Below are 21,368 nucleotides of genomic sequence, written 5' to 3' on the forward strand. Positions count from 1 at the left end.
AATTGTTTGCAGGGAGAAGTTTGGTAGTTAAGTGAATATTGTTAGTTATGCCCGTCTCGTAACATCGGATATTTGCCCAAAATGTGGACATAACTCGCAATATATTTGGCAACCCTAGTTATGCTTAGCAGGACATAGCACATAAAGAATGCATGCCAAATAGGACACTGGATATAACGAACAAGGAAATATAAGGAGTTTCAAAGAGAGAGAGAGAGAGAGCGGAGAGACTGTTCATAACAACATTTTTCTCTCATAATATTCCAGTTGCGGGAGAAATACATAGTTATGCTGCTGTTGCTGTTTATTCTATGGAAATGTTGCTTTTGACACTTTTGGTAGCTGTGGATTTTTACTGACTGCCTGACTGACTGTGTCTCGTCGTCCATGACAATAAAAATTCTATTGGATATTTAACAGGGATGTGAAGGACTAGAATAGCTAGGAATGTATGTAAGTATGTTTGTTTGTGTATGTATATTTTTGTATAATATATTCATGCAAACTAAATATCAGTCTGACATTTAAAACGGAAAAAGGAAATAACTTTTTTTGTTGTACATAATTGACTTTACATACATTTTATTTATAAAATACAATTGCTGTTGTTGTTGCAGGTTGGTTGGTTGTTGCTATTGATGTTAAATTTCGATGGGTACACTATTGTTGTTGTATTTTATACGACTTTATTAACTTAAAATTACTTTTCTTTTTACTTTGATTTATTTCCGTGATTTTATTTTTTCGTTAATAATTTAAATTATGATTGATGTTGCGGGGGCGATGATTTAAAGGGGAGATTTTTAAATTTTTCTTGTAGATGGATTTTTGATTTTAATCTTTTATTTAAAAAAGTTTAAAAAAATATGCACACATATTGCTGCTAAAAGAATAGAAATATTTTAGGGAATTATTTTTTATTTATCCATTTCTTTCTTTGCAATTTTCTTTCCACTTGTTTCTTTTGTTATTATTATTTGTTGTTTAAAATCACATGAAATAAATGCAAAAATATTTTTTTGTAATTGTTGTTGGTGTTGCTAAATTATTTCAAAAACATTTCTTTCATTGTGAATACGGAGGTGCAATATTTAACTAGACTTAGTAGACGTTTGGTCTGTCAGTCAGTCGGTGGTGTTTGATCATATGTCCATTACGCGCAATCAAAATATGCATTTGTTTCACCGCCACCAACATTCTCCGGCAAGGTATCGAATGAAACTAAAACAGCCTTCTTCTGACATTTAATGGATTTGTTTTGTGGAATTAATGTTCTCAGCGACTCTCCATGAATCCTCCACTCTAAGGAAGAGTAGACAAAACAGAAAAAAAACAGCAAAATAACAAACTCAAAATAGAAAGTGCAAAATAAAATAAAATCATACTTCAAACAACATAAACCAGAGATGGATTTTACTAATTGTTAAGAGGCTAGCTTTCACACACGAAGAAGCGATTCCATAAAATAGAAGAACTCCGTAGGAAGAACTTCGTACGAGGCTTCTATAGACTAGAAAAATTCCCTAGGAGACTTCTATAGACGAGAAGAATTCCGTAGGTGCCTTCCATAGCTTCGAGGAACTCCGTAGGATGCTTCCATAGAACAGAAGAACTCCTTAGGGGGACTTCTATATCCTCCGTAGAAGGATTCTTTAGACTCGAAGAGTAGAAGACCTCCGTAGGAGGCTTCTATAGACTAGAGAAACTCCGTAAGAGGCTTCTATAGACTGGAAGAACTCCGTAGGAGGTTTCTATGGACTAGGAGGCCTCTCCGAAGGAGGCTTCTACAGAATAGAACAACTCAGTAGGAAGCTTCTATAGACTTCTATAACAAAAAAGACCTCCTTAGGGGGCTTCTCTAGAATAGAAGAACTCCTTGGGAGGCTTCTATAGCAAAAAATATCTCCTTAGGGGGCTCCTGTAGAATAGAAGGTTAGAGAGGTTTCTGTAGAATAGAGTACCTTCTTAGGAGACTTCTATAGAATAGAAGAACTCTATAGAATAGAAGTCCTCCGTAGGAGGCTTCTATAGAATAGCAGACCTCCGTAGGAGGCTTCTATAGAATAGAAGACCTTCGTAGGAGGCTTCTATAGAATATAGACCTCCGTAGAAGGCTTCTGTCGAATAGAGACCTCCGTAGGAGGCTTCTATAGAATAGAAGAGCTCCGTTGTAGGCTTCTATAGAGTAGAAGAGCTCCGTATGAGGCTTTTATAGAATAGAAGAACTCCGTAGGAGGCTTCTATAGAATAGCAGAACTCCCTACGAGGGTTCTATAGAATAGAAGACCTCCGTAGGAGGCTTCTATAGAATAGCAGAACTCCGTAGGAGGCTTCTATAGAATAGAAGAACTCCCTAGGAGGCTTCTATAGAATAGAACACCCTAGGAGGCTTCTATAGAATAGAAGAACTCCCTAGTAGGCTTCTATAGAATGGAAGAACTCCCTACGAGGCTTCTATAGAATAGAAGACCTCCGTAGGAGGCTTCTATAGAATAGAAGAACTCCGCAGGAGGCTTATATACATTAGAAGAACTCCGTAGGAGGCTTATATAGATTAGAAGACCTCCATAGGAGGCTTCTATAGAGTAGACAACTTCCAATAGGAGGCTTCTATAGAATAGAAGACCTCCGTAGGACGCTTCTGTAGGATAGACGACCTGCGTAGGAGGCTTCTATAGAATAGAAGAACTCCGTAGGAGGCTTCTATAGAATAGCAGAACTCCGTAGGAGGCTTCTATAGAATAGAAGAACTCCCTAGGAGGCTTCTATAGAATAGAACTCCCTAGGAGGCTTCTATAGAATAGAACACCCTAGGAGGCTTCTATAGAATAGAATAACTCCCTAGTAGGCTTCTATAGAATAGAAGACCTACGTAGGAGGCTTCTATAGAATAGCAGAACTCCGTAGGAGGCTTCTATAGAATAGAAGAACTCCCTAGGAGGCTTCTATAGAATAGAACTCCCTAGGAGGCTTCTATAGAATAGAACACCCTAGGAGGCTTCTATAGAATAGAATAACTCCCTAGTAGGCTTCTATAGAATGGAAGAACTCCCTACGAGGCTTCTATAGAATAGAAGACTTCTATAGAATAGAAGACCTCCGTTGGAGGCTTCTATAGAATAGAAGACCTCCGTTGGAGGCTTCTATAGAATAGAAGACCTCCGTTGGAGGCTTCTTAAGAATAGAAGAACTCCGTTGGAGGCTTCTATAGAATAGAAGACCTCCGTTGGAGGCTTCTATAGAATAGAAGACCTCCGTTGGAGGCTTCTATAGAATAGAAGACCTCCGTTGGAGGCTTCTATAGAATAGAAGACCTCCGTTGGAGGCTTCTATAGAATAGAAGACCTCCGTTGGAGGCTTCTATAGAATAGAAGACCTTCGTTGGAGGCTTCTATAGAATAGAAGACCTCCGTAGGAGGCTTCTATAGAATAGAAGAACTCCGTAGGAGGCTTCTATAGAATAGAAGAACTCCGTAGGAGGCTTCTACAGAATAGAAGACCTCCACAGGAGGCTTCTACAGAATAGAAGAACTCCGTAGGAGGCTTCTATAGAATAGAAGACCTCCGTAGGAGGCTTCCAAAGAATAGAAGACCTCCGTAGGAGGCTTCCAAAGAATAGAAGACCTCCGTAGGAGGCTTCTATAGAATAGAAGACCTCCTAAGGAGGCTTCTATAGAATAGAAGACCTCCTTAGGAGGCTTCTATAGAATAGAAGACCTCCTTAGGATGCTTCTATAGAATAGAAGACCTCCTTAGGAGGCTTCTATAGAATAGAAGACCTCCTTAGGAGGCTTCTATAGAATAGAAGACCTCCTTAGGAGGCTTCTATAGAATAGAAGACCTCCGTAGGAGGATTCTGTAGTATAGCAGACCTCCGTAGGAGGCTTCTATAGAATAGAAGACCTCCTTAGGAGGCTTCTATAGAATAGAAGACCTCCTTAGGAGGCTTCTATAGAATAGAAGACCTCCTTAGGAGGCTTCTATAGAATAGAAGACCTCCTTAGGAGGCTTCTATAGAATAGAAGACCTCCTTAGGAGGCTTCTATAGAATAGAAGACCTCCTTAGGAGGCTTCTATAGAATAGCAGACCTCCGTAGGAGGCTTCTATAGAACAGAAGACCTCCGTAGGAGGCTTCTATAGAATAGAAGACCTCCGTAGGAGGCTTTTATAGAATAGAAGACCTCCGTAGGAGGCTTCTATAGAATAGAAGACCTCCGTAGGAGGCTTCTATAGAATAGAAGAACTCCGTAGGAGGCTTCTATAGAATAGAAGAACTCCGTAGGAGGCTTCTACAGAATAGAAGACCTCCGCAGGAGGCTTCTACAGAATAGAAGAACTCCGTAGGAGGCTTCTATAGAATAGAAGACCTCCGTAGGAGGCTTCCAAAGAATAGAAGACCTCCGTAGGAGGATTCCAAAGAATAGAAGACCTCCGTAGGAGGCTTCCAAAGAATAGAAGACCTCCGTAGGAGGCTTCTATAGAATAGAACTCCTTCTAGCTTCTATAGAAAAGAAGACCTCCGTAGGAGGCTTCTGTAGAATAGAAGAACTCCGTATGAGGCTTCTATAGAATAGAAGACCTCCGTAGGAGGCTTCCAAAGAATAGAAGACCTCCGTAGGAGGCTTCCAAAGAATAGAAGACCTCCGTAGGAGGCTTCTATAGAATAGAACTCCTTCTAGCTTCTATAGAAAAGAAGACCTCCGTAGGAGGCTTCTGTAGAATAGAAGAACTCCGTATGAGGCTTCTATAGAATAGAAGACCTCCGTAGGAGGCTTCCAAAGAATAGAAGACCTCCGTAGGAGGCTTCTATAGAATAGAAGACCTTCGTAGGAGGCTTCTATAGAATAGAAGACCTCCTAAGGAGGCTTCTATAGAATAGAAGACCTCCTTAGGAGGCTTCTATAGAATAGAAGACCTCCTTAGGATGCTTCTATAGAATAGAAGACCTCCTTAGGAGGCTTCTATAGAATAGAAGACCTCCTTAGGAGGCTTCTATAGAATAGAAGACCTCCTTAGGAGGCTTCTATAGAATAGAAGACCTCCTTAGGAGGCTTCTATAGAATAGAAGACCTCCTTAGGAGGCTTCTATAGAATAGCAGACCTCCGTAGGAGGCTTCTATAGAACAGAAGACCTCCGTAGGAGGCTTCTATAGAATAGAAGACCTCCGTAGGAGGCTTTTATAGAATAGAAGACCTCCGTAGGAGGCTTCTATAGAATAGAAGAACTCCGTAGGAGGCTTCTACAGAATAGAAGACCTCCGCAGGAGGCTTCTACAGAATAGAAGAACTCCGTAGGAGGCTTCTATAGAATAGAAGACCTCCGTAGGAGGCTTCCAAAGAATAGAAGACCTCCGTAGGAGGATTCCAAAGAATAGAAGACCTCCGTAGGAGGCTTCTATAGAATAGAACTCCTTCTAGCTTCTATAGAAAAGAAGACCTCCGTAGGAGGCTTCTGTAGAATAGAAGAACTCCGTATGAGGCTTCTATAGAATAGAAGACCTCCGTAGGAGGCTTCCAAAGAATAGAAGACCTCCGTAGGAGGCTTCCAAAGAATAGAAGACCTTCGTAGGAGGCTTCTATAGAATAGAAGACCTTCGTAGGAGGCTTCTATAGAATAGAAGACCTCCGCAGGAGGCTTCTATAGAATAGAAGACCTCCTAAGGAGGCTTCTATAGAATAGAAGACCTCCTTAGGAGGCTTCTATAGAATAGAAGACCTCCTTAGGATGCTTCTATAGAATAGAAGACCTCCTTAGGAGGCTTCTATAGAATAGAAGACCTCCTTAGGAGGCTTCTATAGAATAGAAGACCTCCTTAGGAGGATTCTGTAGTATAGCAGACCTCCGTAGGAGGCTTCTATAGAATAGAAGACCTCCTTAGGATGCTTCTATAGAATAGAAGACCTCCTTAGGAGGCTTCTATAGAATAGAAGACCTCCTTAGGAGGCTTCTATAGAATAGAAGACCTCCTTAGGAGGCTTCTATAGACTTGAAGTCCTCCGTAGAAGGCATGATAATTCAAAAAACTTGACATGTCTTGTTAGTGTACCATATAACATTTCCCATCCCGGACAACGACTATTGGCTGCATCTGCATGTGTTGACTTTGTGGTTATTTTCTTACATATTAAATGTTATCCATACACATTTACAGTAGAATCCCACTAAATCGTAACCGGATAAACCGATTTGTTTTAAATATCGTAACTGTCGACCCTTGAATCCCTTGCCATTGCAAATTATCGATATTCCACTGTTTGTATTGAGCAAAATGTATTGGGGAGGATCAGGATTGAAAACATAAACACAAATAATGTTGCGTCTGGAGTTGTTAGTGTCTTTGTTCGGCTGGTATTTGGCAAATTGGCACAGTGATGCAAAAAATTCACACGTATTGTACAGCATATCCATGGATAGTTTGCATAAACTTATGAACCAAAAGAATAATGGTTTTCTTTGGTGGTGATTGTTAATTATCTTTAAATTAATTGGGACAATATGACCACGTCGATAAAAAGTATTCCTTAAGAATTGTGAAAAGCAATACTTCGACCGCAAGTATCCATCGTGTACAGATTGGATTACATTGCTGCCATTGCTCTCACAAAAAAGCACCCAGGCGAAGGAAAATATGTCGATATTTCAAACATTTGCCAACAGAGTTAGTTGTCATTAAGGTTTGTAGTAGCTGTTTTTTTACAGGACACTGTGCAGTATAACAAGACAGCGAAATCATAACACTGACGCTTAAGTTAATAACAAACAGAAAGTCAGAGGAGGAAACACATAAAAATGAAACTACGTCACATCAAATTGAATTTCATACTTTATTTGGAATTGAGAAAGACGAAACAAAACAATGTTTGAAAAATCTCCATGGGAGCCAGCATTTGGCGTTAACTGCTCTCTCTGTGTATATTAGGAAGAAGATGTGACAAGAATATAAAGTATTTTCCTGTCCCAATGGGCACATTACAGCAAAAATTCTGAGGGCCAACAGGCATTCAGCTCAGGAGAATAACAATATGTAAATGACAGGGAATAGTCCAAAATAAAACACTCGACAATATCGATGATACCCCTATTAAATTCTTTATTTTATTTTTTTTCAGAATAAAAAACCAAAACAATCAACTGACATGTAGGGGCACAAGTGAATCGAGTGTGTATGTGCCTGTGAGTTTTGATAAAGTGTAAGGAAAAAGAGCGAATAAAAAATAATTGAAGCGGAATTCCGTTTCACATCCATTGGTAGCCGTGCCACTGAGTTAGCGAGGGTAAATTAACATTTTCTGGAATAGGAGACGATTATGTGGAGGTTGCATGAAGTTCAATTTGTGTCTATTTACTAGTATTTATTATACGTAATGCAACACCTAGAGGTTGGATGTGGACATTAACGCAATTTATGGGGTTCATTCCAGAAGTTGTACAACACAAAAATTGCTTTGTTTCAAATTTTGAATCATATATGGCACATCTTTAAGTATTTTCAGATTTTTTTATTGAAAATAAAAAGTGACTGTCTACAAAAAACGCATAAACTGAAGACTTTTATAAAATCTAAAAACTCCTTAGGAGGCTTCTACAGAATAGAAGATCTTCTTAGGAGGCTTCTATAGATTATAAGACCTTCTTTGGGGACTTCTATATAACACTATGCAACACTGAAAATGCAAACAACTTCTAGTATGGATTTTTTTGAATGTACATATTTAGACTACAAAAACCCTAGTTGGGTTTTGTCCTGTCAGATCCAGTTCGGATTTTATGGCCTCATCTAAACCGGGCTAAATCTACACTTTTTTGCATTTATCAGGCCTTTATCTCAGGAACGAATAGGAATTTGGCCTTTCTGTCTTTAGCAATATTGTAGCCCTAAACTGGTAGAACTTATCTTTTGAAGAAACCACATAAGAAAAACTCCATCTAGGGCATCAAAATCTATAAAATATAGAAAATTTTACATAATTGCTGAAATTCTGGTCAGTATCGGCTAAACTATGGGGAATTGAACAAAGTAACCTTTTGCAAAAATCTTCCAAATAAAGTTCTCAACAATTCTTTAGAACATTCTGAAACTCTAAAATGCTTACTTCATGTTGTTTCAGCGGTATTTTGCATCATATCTTTTACAACACGTGTTTCAAACACAGTTTACACCAACAGTTTATTCTCGCATTTCGGATTTCACTGCATTATTGACATTTTTATTAAATCGTCGTTGAAAAATGTATTGAAAACAACGGCATAGAGGCATTTTACAACAATAACATGTTCTGAAAAGTTGTGTATTACATTCCAGGGAATATTTTTCCAAAAGAAAATATTCAGAAAAAATTAACGGTTTTGGAGATACGGTGCGAAATGTATAAAAATGTTGGTATTTTTGCACATATTTTGAAATTTGAGGCAATAAATGTAGTTTTTCGAGTTCATTATTTCTCCAAATATTGTTTTCTTGTCCTTATCTACAAATTTGCTTCAGAGGTCAGAAGAAGATTCGCATTGGTTTCAGAGATATAGCCCCGAATTTCTTTAAAAACTCAATATTTAACCATGTTTAGATGAGGCCATAAAATCCGAGCTGGATCTGACACAACAAAACCCAACTAGGGTTTCTTGTCGTTTGGGTCTGTACTTTCAAAAAATCATCGGATCGAATTGTTTGCACAAGATCACCTTAAAAATGTTGCACAGTGTAATAGAAGACCTCCGTGAGAGGCTTCTATAGAATAGAAGACCTTCTTGCGAGGCTTCTATAGAATAGAAGACCTCCTTAGGAGGCTTCTATACAATAGATGACCTCCATAGGAGGATTCTATATAATAGAAGACATCCATAGGAGCCTTCTATACAATAGAAGACCTCCATAGGAGGTTTCTATACAATAGAAGACCTCCATAGGAGGCGTCTATACAATATAACCCTTCTTATGAGGCTTCTATACCATAGAAGACCCCCTTAGGAGGCTTTTATACATTAGAAGACCTGCAAAGGAGGCTTCTGTACAATAGAAGACCTCCTTAGGAGGTTTTTATACAATAGAATACCTCCATAGGAGGCTTCTGTAAAATAGAAGATCTCCTTAGGATCCTTGTGGTACTCCTCCTGTTATTTTGTACTCCTTCATACCTTCTTCGGTCTCATACATCAGGATTCTGTTGCGGAAGTAGTCCTGGAGTATAGCAACAAGGTATGCCGGGACATTTAACCGTCGAAGAGCGTTTAAAATAATTTCCCAATTAGCTGTATTGAAAGCATTTTTGGTTCACAATGTTATTTAGAGTGCTTGAGCCGAAGCATTTCAATTTCTTAGTTACAATTTTGTACGCTAGTCCAAACGGCTGGTTTTCTAAATCATCATTCACTCTTCACTTGCTTCAGAATGTCTGAATATGAGGAATCTCCACATGTTTTTATTATTAATGCATCTGGTTTATTGGACTTCCTTTTCTTCCTGGACCTTGGTTGGACTTTATTCCAATCAGCTGCCTTGTGTATGGTGTCAGATCTTCCCACGTTTTCATTGGTCACTTCCTCCGCTGTTTTTATTTCCTGCTCATTAGTTTTCGGTAGGACTTCTTTCTTCTTTTTTGTCTTATTCCCTTTAGGGCTTTGAGTTTTTGGGCCTATTTTCAACGCAGGTGTTGTTGGCGTACTTGGTTGTTTTGGTTTAATCCATGCTTCTGTTTGGGTCTGCTTATTGTCTACCTGACCCATTTGACGTATGTCAGTTTCTTTGTTCAGATCGTCAGCTACTTTTAAATATATCGCCTGTATCTCTCTCATCATGGAATGAATATCCTTGTGGATGTTATTTTTCGATTTAACGAAATCATCCAACTGAGCTATTTTTCTTCCGAGCCTCTTCAGATTTTCGCTTCCAGAAAATGTATTTTTAGGCATGCCTTCACCTGCATTGTTAGATGTCGCCATCACAATTAACGAAGTTCTTCCTAATAGGGAATCTACACCTCCCATATTTTCAACTCGTAGACCCGAGCATCTTCCCAGTGGGGTTTCTTCAACCTCTATGTTTGTTCTTTTGGTTTCTTGGTTTTCTTCGTTCATTTTAGGTTTCGTGGTCCCAACTCAAAGCCGCTATCTCCGCTCGCAAAATGTGCAGTCACGTTAAGATCTCATGGGTCCCTATTTCTAGGTCCATGCGAGGGTTGACGGAAGACCCTCATGAGATCTCCCGTTCAGAGCCAGATCCGTGTTAATCGGGAATGTACATCCGAACCTACACTGCCAACTTAATGGGACGAGCATTGAACGTACTTTGAGACTTGCCAGGTTTTAACGGGACGGAGGCAGCTGTGGCATTAGCCTGAAAGCCATTTCTGTAAGGTTCCACCCCGACATACTCAGGTTCCAGAATACCACAGCCGTCAGCCCAGGGTTCATCAATTCCAAATCGTAGTCCAGTAATGCCATAATCAAGATCGTGCTGGCTTGATCTTGATGCCTTTCGGCTGGATTCCATTTTCTTCCATGTATAGGGTTTGACTGGGGATAACCACGGAGTCGTCACCTCCTTTCCAAACCTCTCTTGAGACGGTCCCCTACGGTGGAATACATAATTGTGGGCGGTATTCACTCGCCCCGACACAGGGTTTCTCAGAGCACTTGCACCATTTTGGTACGCTCTCCACACCTGCCAAAACTAGGGTCCGCGGGGTCGTTACTCCCGTTATCCTCTCCTGAGGATACCCTTGCGGGTACCCTTAGGAGGTTTCTATACAATAGAAGACCTCCTGAGGAGGCTTCTATACAATAGAAGACCTCCTGAGGAGGCTTCTATACAATAGAAGACCTCCTGATGAGGCTTCTATACAATAGAAGACCTCCTGATGAGGCTTCTATACAATAGAAGACCTCCTGAGGAGGCTTCTATACAATAGAAGACCTCTTGAGGAGACTTCTATACAATAGAAGACCTCCTGAGAAGATCTCCATAGGAGGCTTGTATAGAATTGAAGACCTCCTTAGAAGGCTTTTATAGAATGGCAGCGGCAATATATCCCTGACCATGAAACTGTTTCGTATGTCACATCCATCATATGGTGAGATATACTGGGTGTAGGAAATAAGTGTACTCTCGATGCTGTTAAGAAATTAGCCGCTCCTAGGATAACTGCGATAGGAGTTATGCTGTTTGCCTCAAACTTCATCGTTGTCGGAATGCGGGACACCCCCGCAGACTCTCAACAGCGAAAAACGCAGCATTTTACACCCCATATTGTTATAATGGGCCGAAACAACCCCGAAAAACGAATTCTAGAGTTCCTGATTATCCACAAACCCGAAGAGCGAATCCTCGAGTTTTCGATCATCTACAAATCGTCCACATCCATCCCCCAGATCTCTATTACCATCAAAACCAAACAACTGCTCATCAAGTTCCCGATCATCAATTCGAACATCTGCGATAGGTTAAATATCTTCTGAAACACTCTTAACCACTTGAAAGGCTAAAATGAGTTTCCCCCGAACATATTGGTCTATGTAGTCCAAATTCTGGCCACGAACTATCCAAAGAATATTGAGTGCTTGAAAATATATTTAAGTCGTCCGGCCAAGGTAAGAAGTAGTAGCAATGTCCTCAAGCCGCTGGCCGAAAGCACTTGGAGTGTTGACGAAGAAATCTTGTTGATCTCTTATCAAGCAATAGGAAGGTGTGTGGTAAGTTATGTGGTGCCAATGTGGTATGCTACGCAGTGACAAATTCAAAGCTGCCAGAATGTCACACTGAGAACTACAGGGTGCCTACTTCTCAGTCTTCATGAGAATGTGAAGATTTTACCGGTACATCAGTACAACACGATGTTATCGCTGCCCCAATATTGTAGACATGTTTCCTCCCAGGTATGTCATAAAAGATCTTCATGATATAGAGAAAGGTCCAAATATATAAACCGGGATTTCTTATCATGAATAACCTTATTCTTGAACCATGGCTGAGGGTATAACAAATTAAAAATACAAATTTATTTTCGGAATAGAATAGCAAAATTGGGACAAAACAGTGTGTGTGGGTTAAAATAGATAAAACAATTCTCGAATCAATAAAACTTACATGATTTTAGGCGATTGGAGACATGGGTTTCGATGGAAAACTATTCGGAATTGTCAAAGAAAACAGATCCTTTAGGAAATGAAATCATTTACCTCCGCATATGCTTTTCGTTTTCACGAAAATACGCACTCTACAAAATTGCTACATAAAAATCCCCATTCACCCATATCTATGTAATCATGTAATACCTCCGACCCATAACTAAGCGACCACAAAACTCACGCAACATTTAAGAATAACAAAGTGGTATGAATTGGAACGAATGCCAGTCAGATAGTCAGGTGATATCTTATTACACACATAAGAAGCAAAATTTAACAAACTGCAGCTGTTGTTTATGTTTTCTTCTACTGTTTCATTATTCTTTTCTTCTTTAGCTGCCAATCCACATAGCTACCACACACAAGGTAGGTAAGTAGTTTTTACCTTTCAGATCCAAACATAATAAGAAGAATTCCATAAACTTGATTGACTTGAATTGAAGCATGGGTCAATGTTTGAACCTGAACAAGACAATTCGATACTTATTGTCTTCTGTTGGCTGCACTATCTAACAAATCCTACAGGTACAACACAGGGCACACAACATTGTGGTGGTTGGTGTACACAAGCAACAACAACAACGAAAAACAACAAACAAAACCAACAGCTGCCTGAAAAACGACGAGACGCCATGTTTGAATTCTGCTGTTTTATGTGCTCAGTAACATACATAGTATATATTTATTTGTACGTCGGTATGTATGAATGTTCGTGTGTTTGCATTCCTTTTTGCCAATGCATATCTGCAACAAAACAATAATAAACCATAAAAAGAGGGATACAGTGAAATTGCAAGAAACAGGAACCCATTACTGATGAAGGGGTAGGAACAGAAATAATAAAAAAAAAATCAACAAAGAGAGTGTGAGAGAATGTTCCTGTAATGATGATACAGTGTGGCTAACTTTGCGTTTTTCCCCTATGTGAGAATTTAAAAATGAACGAATAGATCTTTCAATCTTTTTTGTTAGGTGTTTTAACTTGGATATGCGGACATGCAAACAATTTTCGTAGTTTTCCAAAATAGTCTTATTCTGGCTAATAGTATTTTAAAAACAAAGGAAAAGAGGGTTATAGTCGGACAGGGCCGACCATGTGGTACCCAACTCCACTACACCTGGGCACTATTTTCCAAGGAATTTCCTTTAAATGATTAGGATTAAAGATCAAAAGTTTTGCGGAGGAGATACTAAAAGGAATGGATCGACATTGACCGTTATGGAAGTGGATCCCCAGCCACAACATATGGTACCATAGGGGGTTTTTACACTTTTCGGGCTGTTTACTGAAGAAGTGTGGACTTACCCCTAAAAAAACTTTTACCATCGTAATTAAGGCAGCGAATGCAAGTTGCTTTAACAAAAAACAAAGTGCTTCGATATCAGTAGTGCGATTCTCTAACTCATTTTTTGAGTTAACGACAAATGTCGGTAAAATTAAAACTCAAAATTATGAATGAAAAGTTCCAATAAAAGTTGACAACACTGTTGCTATCGATAGAACTTTACGACTACTTTCCCTTGGTCGCTAACATACCGAAAAATATCGTTAATTACCGAATTTATAAGCATTTAAATTTTACCGATTTTTGTCGGTAACTAAAAAATGTGTTAGAGAATCGCACTACAGGTCATAAAGTGAACTTATCCGAAATTTTGTGTGGGAGGTACCGGATGGGGTGGAAAAATATAGTCCATATTTGAACCTGATCTATATCTGGTAGATATATTAGGATGTGTAAAGTATATACCAATTCGACCACTCCCTTCAAGAGTTACCATACGAACAATTTTTACGAACATTTTTGAACTTTTGCGGAGGATGTACCTGAAGGAGTGGACCGATATGGCTTATCTTCAAACTTAAACTATGTTTGGACAAAATATTACTAAGGCAAATTTTGGACCGAATCGGCAGATCCGTTCGAGAGTTATCTTGCGCTCCAACCACCTCACACGGTGTCATAGGGTTTTTTTTGCAACTTTCAGGCTATTTTCTCACGAAGTATGGACTGGCCCGTGATTAAACTTGTACCGTCGTATGGAGGACGGTGAATATAAGTAGCTAAAACAAAAAATCAAAGCGATTAGAGAGATGGCCCTAAACTGAACTTTTCCGAAATTTTGTGTGGGAGGTACCCGAAGGAGTGAACCGAAGGAGTGAACCGATTGAGTCCATATTGAAACCTTATTTAAGTATGGTACACATTTCACGATGGGCAAAGTATGGACCAAATCGGTTACTCCCTTCAAGAGTTTCGAACTTTTGTGGGGGAGGTAACGGAAGGAGTGGACCGATATAGCCCATCTTCGAACTTAAACTAAGTTTGGGCAAAATATTACGAAAGCCAAAATTTGAACCGAATCGGTTTATCCGTTCGAGAGTTATCGTGCGCTCCAGCCAGCCAGACAGACAGACGGACGGACATTGCTCAATCGACTCCAAATTGTGTGAAACACATTTCGTCCAAACATACTTGGGGTCCTAAACCATTATTTCGATGAGGCACATTTTGCGCGTATGAAAGTGTATATACCCTCGTTAGCATAAATGCTGAGGGTATAAAAATTAAAAAGTACAATCATTGTTAAAAATTGATTTTAAATTGTAAATCACGAAATTGCATCCAAGCCATCTGCGCAGTTTATTCTATTTTTTATTAGATTGCTGATAAAACAACAAAAAAACACAAAAAAGATTTTTTCTATTTGGACCAATATTTGTGAAGTTATGAGTATATCTTTGCACATAGTTTTTACAAAATTTGAGATTTTCAAAGCGCTATTTCTCTAGAACCGTTAGCCAAAAATCTAATAATAGGTACCTATATGCTAGAGTGTTTTTGTGATGAGCAGCATCACCACCGCAAAAAAATAAAGGAAATCAAAAACCTCATCTTGAGAAAGTGTCCCGATTTCACTCAGACGTCCCAACATATAACATTGTAAGGCTTATGTCTCGTTAAGGGGCACCTCTCGGATCGGTCTGAAATTTTTTACTATAGGTAGTCCTAGGCAACCTGATCACAACAACATATACATTTCCCGGGGGAAGACCATTTCGGAAATGTCTTTCTTTAACACCGTTGTCTTGTAGAGTTGTGCTTTCTAGTCCGTTTAGCTGATCGATCTTTTTAGTTCAGGTCTTTTGATTGAACTAGTTCGTTCTTTTAGTTCAGTAGTTCAGTTCGTCGTTCAGCAAACACTTTGCAATAAAACTCTCTAAAATGTTGCACATTACCATATAGTTGACCGATGATCCTATAAACTGTTGATAATAAGTTGGGAGAGTGTTTTTCTCGTTGGTAAAGTATACCCAGGACAGTGTGACACAAGTTCTATCAATTTTTTTTTGAATTCTGGCTCATCAACTATGTGTAGCGCATGATGACCTTTTGCTACCATTATGCCTATCAATTTCTTCAAGCTTTTTCATAGGAGGCGGTCTCCGCATGTTGAGAGCTTGTACTTGGCAATTCTACTCCAACCGCGTCAGATTCTAAGTTCAGAGTCCTGTGTGTTTGCTGCCTTTTCACCACCAAATGAATATGATGATGCTTTGTCTTCATGTGTCTACTTAAATTGTCAATGTACCCTCCAGCAGTACTCAAGGATGTGGGGCAATACCTGCATGTCGCTCTTTTAGATTCATTTTCCTTAAAATGCATCCAAATTCCACTATATTTTCTGTTTTCAGACATATTACTTTCTAAGAACAAATTTGCACTCTTCGTTTGAGAAAAACTAGCAAATTAATTGTCTTACCCTGCGTTTACACATGACAGGACAGTTGAGTACATGTATTAATTGTCAAAAACCCAAAACATGCCCGTGTGATGTAGGCGTCTAGACGACTGCAAAAACAGTTGTCAATGAATGAATGAAAATCGTCGATTTGTTTTTGTTTTCCGTTCACAGATTTTGTTTTGGTTCATGTTCTTTTGTTTTGTTTTAAACACATTTCAATTATTATCTCACTTGTTTTACAAAAATGTCAAAAATTTGTTAACCCTACTGTCTGCGAAAAAATGATGGACAGCTGACAAATGTATGTATGTGTTAGTAAATCAGAGTTTGAAGACAAATTGTATGGTGCAAACGCTGGTTGAAACAGAGTACATTTCTTTCGTTCTTTTACTGAACTACTGAACTATAAAGAACGACTTCGAGTGATCTAGTTCAGTCGTTCTTTGAGGTGAGTCGTTCAATTGAACTAGTTCGTTCGCGAACTACACAACTCTATTGTCTTGTTTATGGACACCTCTCGGATTGGGCTGAAATTTCTACAATAGTTAGTACTAGGGACCCTAATCACAACGATACATAGCATACCCGGGGGAAGTCCATACTTCCCGAGATATGGGTGTGAATGCCCATAAACAACATTCCAAATACACAATAGCTTTGTTCCAGAACTAAAAAGTTTTTACAATTTTTACCACTTTTACACGAAAACCCGTTCCCGTACACAAAAAAGTTGTAAAATGTTCACTTCCTTTTAAACAAAAATGACGCTCTGTCTAAAAACTTTTTACATGACAAATTTGAAAGTGTAAATAATAGTAACATGGTTGCCGCTTTCTGATTGACTGGTAGGCTGACTTTGACATTTGTTCCAGTTTTTGGACGCTTTTTTACATTTTTCCGTTCCTGTATAGAAATTCTGTAACTTTTATCGATTGAAAAGTTGTTAAAATTTCTTTTGTTTTTGTAACAACTACAAAACAAACAAATGAAAATGTTGTAAAATAAACAATGAGTAAAGTTGTTAAAAAGTTACAGAATAGGTACCCTGGTATTCACAGATTTTTTCCAAAAAACCCTCCCTCGAAAAGTAAAAAAATGTGCCCGTTATGAATGCCCCCGTATTGTAGGTATGTCAGATTATAGCTGGCACTTTAAGCTTTTCAAAATAGTGCTATATGTTGTAATACTTTCATTGAATCCAGAGATATGGTCCTTAGAGTCATTTAAAGTTTTAAATTGAACAAAATTGTCTTTTAAATTATAACTTTTTCTCTAAATAGCCGACTATTGCAGTTGCTTTACAAATGACTGAAAATGTCCCAAGTATTATGTTTCTTAACGCCGCACAGAGGACGAAATCATTGATCTAGCGGCGCGAAAGTCAAAAAATCAAAGTATAAAATTGAGAAATGTTTTCCATTATATCGATTACAGACACTCTGCTGACTAAGATTTTGTTTTTACTTTTTTGTTGTTGTAAATATTCACTCAGTTATTCATTGTCAAGTGCAAGAAATTTTGACGAATCAGATTTTAATAAAATTGTTGCTAAAAACCTGGCCTCATATTTTTTAACTGTTAAATAAATTTGTAATAAAACTAAAGAAAATGTTTGGGGCCTGAAGTTACATAGTTATAAAGCAATAAATTTTCAAAAATTATTATTTTTTGTATGTTTTTAGTGCAATATACTTTTGTGGATGGAGCGTAACTACAGAGGCCAGTTATTTTTTAATAATTAAATTGGACACCCTAGATTCCGAATAACCAAAATTTAGCTGCAAATCTTGCTGATAAATGGTCTTGAAAAATGGCTTAAATCCTCAAAATACCCAAAATCTGTCGGTACGGTTATATGGGGGCTATATCAAAATGTAGACCAATGTTCGCAATTTTTGGTGGATAATTTTTGTGTCCACTGGGAACCCCAAATACCAAATTACATCTAATTTGGTAGGAAAATGTAGCTTTAAATACCCATACTACTGAAAGTCGGGAGGTACCTTAAAAGGGGCCTATACCCAAACGTGGACCTATGCCCACAATTTTTGGTGGAAAGGTTTAGTGATCACTAGGAACCCTAAGTACCAAATTACAACTAATTTGGAAGGAAAAGGTGGCTTAAATCCTCAAAATATCGAATATTAGGAGGTACCGTTGTATGGGGGCTATAACAAAATATTTGCCTATGTTGTTCATATTTAGTCCATAATTACGCACAGACACAGAATGAGTTTGTGCAAAATTTCAGAAAGATATCTTCATTCGTTTCCAAGTTATTAATTTCGAGCCGCTAGATCAGTGGTTTCGACCACTGTGCGCCGTATCAATTAACAACTACGAAGCTAAGTGTTTCAAAACACGCATTTTCAATGCAGGTGAAAAGCAAACATGTACCTATCATTTTTATTTCTTATGCATTTAGTTGCATTTTCGAGGAACAATGTATAAATGTACAACTGAAATAGGAACAAGTATCGTTTAGGGGCACCTCTCGGATCGGTCCGAAATTTTTACCATAGGTAGCCCTTAGGACCTTGATTCCAACGATGTATAATTGTTGTTTATGTTCACCTCTGGGATCGGGCTGAAATTTTTAAGACTTTCTCCTATGGACAGGGACAAAAGTGATAATTTTTTTCTATAAATAGACACTTGGAGAAACCGGGTTTTCGAGATTCTAAGAGCCATATCTCTGGATCCAGAGAAGGTTTTACAACATATAGCACCATTTTGGAAAGGTTAAAGTGCGAGCTATAATCTGACATACATTAAGCGGAAAAATCCGGGTCCAAAAATCAGTTTTTGGGTTATATCACCTGACCACCTGAAAATAACCCCATCATATGACCACTTGTTAGATAGGTATTTCCATAAGCTTTCCAATGACATTTTGTAGCAATCGGTTCAGTAGAGCCGGGTCCAACCCGGGTTTTGTACCCGGACTTTCGGGTCCAATAACCGGGTAACCGGGTCCGTCCCCCAAGAAAATTGTACATTTCCGTGATCAGCGCAACAATATCTACCTCTGGAAAAAATTTCAAAAAAATCGGAGAGTTTTTACTAAACTAGAGTTGTTCCAAAGTGTCTTAAGGAGCCGGTCTTCGGCCGGATATTTAAGACTTTTTCCTATAAACAAGTGTAAAAATATGTCGCGAGCATAAAATTACTCGCCATAAGCTTTAAAACGATGCCCATATAGCCCACGTTTGAATTGTGAAGACCCATATCTCGGGAAGTATGGACTTCCCCCGGAAAATTATATATCGTTGTATTCAGGATGCCAAGAGCTATCTACTGTAAAAATTTCAGCCCAATCCGAGAGATGCCCCTAAACGACATTTAAGCCCTGAAATATTTTGACGAAGTTTAAACAACACAAAGCAAATGACGGTACGGAAGTCAGCCAATGTGATGTAGGGTAGAAAAAGTGAACATTATTTTAATAAAAAATACAGTGATTTTTCAAACTGAAACGTTGGCCACACTTAGAGATACACAACTAAAACATAGGGAGAGAGAAAATTTAATAACAACAAACTATAACGGTAAATAAATAAGAACAAAAACAAAATCACTTGAGGGGGGTCATTTATAAAATCAAATTAGAATTGTTGCGGACAGACACATTTTCGAGTATAGTGCAAAATAAAACAAAATAAATATTGGAACATAAATAAAATTAAATAAATATTGTTTTTCCTTAAACAGCGAGATCTTTTCAAACAAAATTGAACGAAAAAACTGGTAAAACATGTCAACTTTTTTGCTATTGTTGTTGTTTAATGTAACAAACAAGATCGTTTCTAAACATGAACTTTTAAAGAGGGAAGTGGTGTTCGCCGAAAAGGGGTAGTAAAGGGTTGTTTACACCATCTATCAATGTCGTATGAGATGTCAAATTTTCTACCTGCGAATGTTGTACACGCAGTGTGACCACTATGAAAATTTTCATCTATCAAAATGATTTGGCAACTCATATGTAAATTTTTCATTTAGGGAGCGCTCTATTTGATAAGGCATTCTCGTATGTAAACATAAATTTATCAGCTGTTTTCTGGCATTCTCAAAAAAAAAAAAATGAAAAACAAAATATTTTAAAAAAGAAAATGGAAAGTTATGTATATTTAAGTATTTAGAAATGTAAATAAAGGGTGTTTATAATGTTATTTTCAGATCGATTGGTCGAAAGGAGCAGTGTTGGAAATTATTGCTTTGTGGCAAAACATGAATGCCTCTATAACCCCAAAAACCTATTCTACCACAGCAAACATGCTAGATATTCATTTTCCTTCAACCAAATTTAAAAATTTGCGCAAATTTGTAACTCAACAATAAATGTAAACAATGACAAAAACAGCTGTTTTTATATTTATAGGTTATGTCATACGAAAATAACACTTGTAGGTATGAACGCACAAATTGAAAGTTGTAAGGATAACGTCAATTTTGACAAACATAGAGTATGTCGAATGGGTGAAAGAAATGACAGCTCATATGACATTGATAGATGGTGTAAACAGCCCTTAAGCAGTGAACATCGAAAATCAGTAAAATGTAATGTAAGACGCAATTCACCATGGAACACATTTGGAAAAATCAACACACCGGAGCACACAACAATCACCGGGCTCTTATTGGGGGGAATGCTAGAGCTTGCAAAGAGCAAGCTGCAAAAGAAAAACAAACTAGGTGGTAAGTTTTATATTTCACTTTTTTTCTTTCTTGCCATGATGTTGATACGAATTTCTAGATTTTTCACATAAAACTCTGGCTTGACGACTTCTTAACGAACACACACAGCTATCACCACCACACACAGAAAGAAACACCGCACAACAAAACAATAACAAAATAAATGGCTACTGCAAATGAAAAATTATTTTGCAGAAATTAGTATTCTTTCATTTTGTTTATTTTCTTTTACATTTTTTAAAAAGCAATTTTTGCATTTATTTCTTTCCAAGAATTTTCATGTGAATTTTCACAAATTTCATTTCATTTGCATTGATTTTCATTTCTATTCTTGTATGATTTTTTTGCATTTTTTTATTTTCGGTATATGTAGATTCTTTTTTTTTCGTTTCTGCATTATGTTTTATTACACCTCTTCCACATATTTTATTGTATTTATTTTTTTTTCACACCACACCGAAAACTTTTGCCAAAGTTGGTATTTCTTTATTGCGATTTCAAGTAATCAAAAAATAATTTATTTTATTTGTTTGAAGTTAAACTAAAGCACTATTTTGTTGAATATTTACATAAATAAATGATATTTACTTTAATTTTTGTTGTTTTTGCATAAAAAATCGCGCTTGGCGTCTACAACAGCTGAAACTTCTGTAAAACTAATAGGGATGTGTAAGCCGATTGTGGTACTATTACTTTTATCGACTGTTTTTCACAGAAAAATTTATGATACAAAATCGTTTTATAATCTAATCGATTTTGGCATTGCCAGAACCAAATAAAACGTATCTACGGACTATGGCAATG

The 21,368-nt window shown here is 37.8% G+C and overlaps 1 protein-coding gene across 5 annotated transcripts in view; it reads right to left on the reverse strand.

The window, feature by feature from the left end:
* Nucleotides 1–21,280, reverse strand: part of PAN3 (Poly(A) specific ribonuclease subunit PAN3) — a 159,378-nt gene extending 138,098 nt beyond the window's left edge. For 2 of the 5 annotated variants that reach the window (XM_073985697.1, XM_073985685.1), the window contains exons 1-2: nucleotides 21,153–21,280; nucleotides 580–883 (exon numbers count right to left, since the gene is read on the reverse strand). The gene's annotated coding sequence lies outside the window, so the exon portion shown is untranslated. Of the gene's footprint in view, nucleotides 1–579; nucleotides 884–1,157; nucleotides 1,224–20,976 lie in introns of those variants that run through there. The other 3 variants (XM_073985687.1, XM_073985698.1, XM_073985699.1) reach the window with 3 other exon arrangements.
* Nucleotides 21,281–21,368: the final 88 nt, after the last annotated feature.

Source organism: Musca autumnalis, unplaced genomic scaffold (genome assembly GCF_047663935.1).
Source record: "Musca autumnalis isolate F117 unplaced genomic scaffold, ASM4766393v1 scaffold_4, whole genome shotgun sequence".
NCBI classification, from domain to species: domain Eukaryota; kingdom Metazoa; phylum Arthropoda; class Insecta; order Diptera; family Muscidae; genus Musca; species Musca autumnalis.